The sequence below is a fragment of the Camellia sinensis genome, chromosome 4 (genome assembly GCF_055761805.1).
Source record: "Camellia sinensis isolate YWXY chromosome 4, ASM5576180v1, whole genome shotgun sequence".
Taxonomy (NCBI): domain Eukaryota; kingdom Viridiplantae; phylum Streptophyta; class Magnoliopsida; order Ericales; family Theaceae; genus Camellia; species Camellia sinensis.
In genome coordinates, this window is record NC_138964.1 from 54,707,031 (window position 1) to 54,713,030 (window position 6,000).

Genomic DNA, 6,000 nt, shown 5'->3' on the forward strand with positions numbered 1-6,000 from the left:
ACAGTGTGACATTATCAACGTCATGCTCCCAATAAATGAGGAATTCTAATACACGCTAGGATGGGTCATTCTTTGTCTCCTAACTACCTAATCAAGGAGATACAGAACTTTCATGAATATGTATAGAAATTCTATAATTTTATTTATTTATTTTAATTTATAGTTTGATTAGAATTTCAGTATGCTTAGTTTCTTACTTTAGGGATTCTAATTACAAAATAATTTTATGATTTAGTTTCCCACTATGAATTAGTGTTTCTAGCCTATAAATATTAGGTCTTTGCATCGTAATCGTTAACTTTGAATTATTGATATTGAGTATTAGATTGTGTCAGTTTTTGTTTGGAAAAGTCTGGGAACCCAGACATATCCACCCATAGTGTCTATGTGTAAAATAAATCTGAACCACAAAATAATAATTATAGATAATTTTTGAGTAGTTAAGTTTGGGTTTGTAATATGGTTTTGTTAAGGATGTAGCCTTGTTTTTCGTTTTCCTCTGCTTCTCTCTCTTCTCTTTTCTTAAGGTGTTCTACATGACACGGTAGGCCAACATTGTCTCATTCGTTAGGTTTCCGTAATATCATTGGTTAGGAGTGCCACGTGGACAATGCCACATGATACTTTAGGTTTATTGAAAAATTACACCTATTATTTTGGCACTATATTTGAGTTTCGTTTAAAATGCAACAGTTTGCTCTCTTTAGTGTGATTCAATGAATTCTTCACCCGGATGTTGATAATTATTTTCGTTTGTTTTAATCATGTTCAATATTTTAGTTTCACTCTGTTTCTGTAACTATTATCAATTTTGCTTAACCTACTTATTTAGCAATCCAACATCATTCGTTTGATTTTAATATCTTGAAAAATATTTAACTAGAAATCTTAGCCTCTATTTTCCCTCCAAATCGACATCAACTAGAATAAAATTGTCCATTTACCCATCATGCCATTTTTATTTTAAAATTTTCTGACTCATTTGTAATTTTTCCCAAAAAAAAAGTACACTACCAATTGATTTTTCTTGAATAAAAGCTTACTAAACTGTCCATTTTTACCCATCATGCCATTTTTGTCCAAAACCTTGTCCACCAAATACCCTATCTCCCTTATCATCCATTAACTGAAATTGAAAACACATCTACAGTTGTCTTAATCAATAAGCTTATAAGTTTCCTCATTAGAGAGTTTGCCAATTAATTTCAATACATCATAGGCCTCTGCTGTAAGCTGTAGCATGTCACCCCACATTCAATCCCATTGTGAACTATCTCAACAAAATTGCAGATCCACCTTTCCCAATGTAACACAAAAGGTCACTATAGTACAACCAATTTGAAACAACTGATAACATAACTACTTTTTTTCTTCAAATTTAAAAACAATTTGGTACATGCTAACTAATTGAATACAAAAGCAACTTAGTAATTTATTTGAGGAAAATTGGTTCGAATTTCTCCCACTTGCATATAGGTCTTATTCCATGCAAGAATGGCTATTTCCCCCACCCCCACATCTCTAGCCTGCCTTGCCCCAATGAAGAAGTAGGGCAGGGGACAAGTTTTGCTTCCCCACCTTGTTCTAACCCACCCTTTCCTTGTTTATATTTACTAAATAAATATATTTATATGCAGTGGCGAAGCTAGAAAATCAAATTAGAGAGGACACTTATTAATTACAATATCGAAAATTTTTACAAAAATATTTTACACAAGTTTTTACGATTGATTTCGAGAAACATCAAAAAAATAATCTTATTTATAACTAGTGTATCATGGATAATATTAAAAAATATAGATATAAGTCTTAAAATAAATTATATAATAATAAATTATTTTTTTATACAAAATTTGATTAAAAATTCAATATAATGGTAATATCACGTCATCATTAGTATGTGATATCATCAATTAATAGTAAATAAACACATAGATAGTGAACTTCACATGTCAAATGTAACTAACAATGTAATAAATTTTATATCTTTATAGTGAGATTACTTATACTTGTATGTCAATAATAATGACATCACCGTTACATTCAAAAAAATTTATAAAATTTTCATAGATAATATGGTTTATAATAGTCTCTTAATTTTCAATCAAAATAACCATTATTGTTCTCATAATTTTTAAAATGTCATTGACATTTCACTCTAATAATATTTTTGTAATTTTTTTTATTTAAAATATTTTCTTTATATTTGAAAAAAAAAAGAAGCCCGAAATCTAAGGGGGCCACATGACCCCCCTGGTTCACACTTTCCTTCGCCACTGTTAATATGTATATAACATATATAGGCAAATTACCAAAAAGAAAAAAAAGAAGAAAAAAAACCTAGAATTTCGCGTGTTATTCAATTTAAACCCCATTGATGTTACTTCCGTGTCACAATTTAGCCCCTCTGTCCATCTCCGTTTGATTGAACTAACGAAAATTTGGGCAAAATTTTCAGATTAACTTACATGTTCAAGCCCTTGTATCTCCCTCATCATAACTCTATTTCGTCTCATTTTTGTGTTGTTGGATTCACCTCATAGCCTAGTTTTCATTCCACTTGTTCCACCTCTTTTTGCATGTCGTCGGAGCTCCAAAAGTTGGCCAAAAAAAAGATTTTTCTCTTTTTTTTTAAGATTCAAGCTCACATGTTCAAGCCCTTGTATCTCCCTCGTCGTAACTCCGTTTTGCCTCATTTTTGCGTCGTTAGATTCACCTTATGGCCTAGTTTTTATTCCACCCTCATCTGCCTTGTTCCATCTTTTTTTGCTTCTCGTTGAAACTCTGAAAATTAGTCAAAAGTAAGATTTTTCTTCTTTCTTTTTTTTTTTTTGTTCCAGATTCAAACCTACATGTTTATATGCCCTTGTATCTCCCTCATCGTAACTCCGTTTTACCTCATCTTCAAGTCATTGGATTCACCTCATGGCCTAGTTTTCATTCCACACCTTATACGCCTTGTTTCACCTCTTTTTACATGTCGCCTTAACTTCAAAAATTGGCCAAAAATAAGAATTTTCTCCTTTTTTTTGTGGCCAAATTTCGGAGCTCCGATGGCATGCAAAAAGAGATGGAACAAGGAATATGAGGGATGGAATGAAAACTAGGCTATGAGATGAATCCAACGATGCAAAAATGAGGCAAAACGAAGTTACGACGAGAGAGATACAAGGATTTAAACATGTGGGTTTGAATCGGAAAAAGAAGGGAGAGAATCTTATTTTTGACCAATTTTTAGAGCTTCGACAAGCAAAAAGAGGTGGAATAAGGTGTATGTGGGGTCCAACGACGCGAAAATGAGGTGCAACAGAGTTTTGACGAGGAAGATACAAAGGTTTGAACATGTGGATTTGAATATGAAATTTTGTCCAGATTTCCATTAGTTCAATCACATGTGGATTTGAATCTGAAATTTTGTCCAGATTTCCATTAGTTCAATGAGACGGAGATAGATGGAGAATGGGCTAAATTGTGACACAGAAGTAACGTTAGGGTTTTAATTGTTACAATTGAAATCCTCTGGTTTAAATTGAAAAACACGCGAAATCCTGAGATTTTGTTGTACTTTTCCCTATATATATTACTTAATTTTTTTATAAAATGATAAAATTATAACTTAAAATATTTTACCTAGTATTCAATTTTACTCATTTATTTTTCATCTTACATATTACGTGTTATTATTTATAAATCACTATCCATAACATATTATATTATCTATCATTTTTATTAATATTTTAATTTTTAAATTATAAAATTAACTTGCCTCCGCCCCACCCCGCCCCGCCCCGCCATCAACCAGATTGCCCTTTCAACATGTTGAGCCTGATTCGTGTTTGTAGGGCTTCTTTTTTTTTTTGAGAATTTCTTTATATTAATTATGCATCGTATTTAATATTTAAACACACAAATGTGTCAAAAAAAAAAAAAAAAGCCATACAAATAATTCTACACAAAAACACCTTTTAACCTGCTGTAAGCATCATATGCAACGTCATCTTCTACAAATTTTAAAAAACAAACTGAAAAACCAGTTAGATCAAAATGAAAGACACCCAATTCCAAACTAACACCACTAAGGTATGTTTGAGAACCTACTTAAATGTTCCTTCCCATTCTATTTTGGTAAAAAATCAAAAATCATTCCTAAACATTTCAATTTTTTCACCTCATATTATAGCGAGAAAACTAAAAGCATCGCTTCCCAAACAAAGCCTAAGCAAACAACTAGCGGATTGGCTTCTGTGGCGTCTCCCATATATCAAACACATTCTTCTCATAGTGAAGAGCAAAAAGCCTATCACCACCAATCGAAAAATCACAGATTGAACCTCCATTGCTTCTGCCAAGCCTGGATGTCAGTACCCAATCTGGACCACAATACACAGAAACACTATGATTCATAGACAAGAAGAGCTGCCCATTATGAAATGCCAATTTTGGGTAACATGGTTCCTTCATCTTGAACTTCACTGTGGAGTTGTTTAAGCACCACCTCACACTCATGTCAATACTCCTCAAATCCAAGAACCCAAAATCCCCACATTCATTCACTAGGCATGTAGAATTAGTCTCCTCCATAGCTATGGCATCTCTAAACTGCCACTGGGTTGTTAGATTATCATCTTCATCGTCTTCATTGTTCGGCCAATGAGACCAGAGCTCGATCATGTTTTTAACTCTAAAATCCTACAAATTAATGAAAGAGGAGCTCTGCTTCCTAGGTGACAGAGTAGCAACCATCAAACAATTGGTACCATGTAACCATTGGAGCCTGTTTGCTTCACCAAGTGACCACCCATATTGGTCATAGTAAAATTCAATCTGCTTGCCAGTTAATTGATCCCAAACACCAATCCCATACTCTTTGTTGTTCTCACCTTTACAACTAGAAAAAATCTTGTAGTCTGAGTTAAAACTTAAAGCACCAGCAGTGTAGCTCTTCACTTGATGATCCTCATTAGTGACCTGAAACCTGTGCCGGAGCTCCCCTGTTGCTGCACTGAACAGACCCATCCCACCACCGCCAGCGCTGACAACGATGGTCTCTGAATCGACCCAACCAATGTCATAAACTCTCTGGTAATCGAGATTGATTGGTGGGTGTTCTTTGAGCATCCAATCATAAACGTTTACCACACTATCATGCACTACATAGCAGCCACTGTCAGGGCTGCCGCAGATGGCAGTGCCATCGCTAGGTGCTTGGCCCATTACGGAGTGTGAAAATTGGAGTCTGCTGCCATCAAATTGGCCGCATTTGGCAAAGCGGACGTTGTCGAGGAGGCCGTAGAGCAGGGCTTCTCTGTGATGAGTTTTTCAGGGATATTGGAGGGGATATAGAGCTCCCCTGTTCTGAGGAGGTCAAGGAGTACTGCGAAACAATCTGGGTTTCGATTGATGAAGTAATTACCATCATCATCATCAGGGATGTTGGAGGTTCCAATTCTTGTCAAACATTTTCCCGAAGAAAGAATTATGGCTGGCGTTGGCAAGGGTGGAGATGGTGGTTTTGAATATTTTGCCACCAACGTTGAATTTTACTAGTATGTTATTGTGAATTGCCATTGTTGAAACAAGAAAAAAATTGGGCAGACCCATATGGGAATTTGAAAACAGGCTCGGCATTAAATTTATATTTTAGTTTGTCCTTTCAAATTTTTGTATCAAGCTTCAACACTTGGCTTCCCTTCAAACCCTTCATCTGTGTTTCCTTATACAGTTTCCCACCAAAAGCCTTCACAATTATTGAGGGATCATTACCCCATACTATACATTGACGGGTCCTGCTTAAGTGTGCAACCCCCTTAAGGTTGCACACCATATGCAACCCAATTGTTAGCCGTTAGATTACAATAATTGATCAAGACCATTGAATTGTTTAATCATGAAAAAGTTAAAACCGGGGCAACCGGTTAATGCTTGTATTTGCATGATTGTATCCCACTCACTCTCTGTATTTCGTCTCTATCTCTCTCTGTTCTCCTCTCTGTGTAAGGT

General features: G+C 34.9%; 1 pseudogene; it reads right to left on the reverse strand.

The window, feature by feature from the left end:
• Positions 1–4,008: 4,008 nt before the first annotated feature.
• Positions 4,009–5,568, reverse strand: LOC114263821 (BTB/POZ domain-containing protein At2g24240 pseudogene; annotated as a pseudogene).
• Between the last annotated feature and the right edge of the window lie 432 nt (positions 5,569–6,000).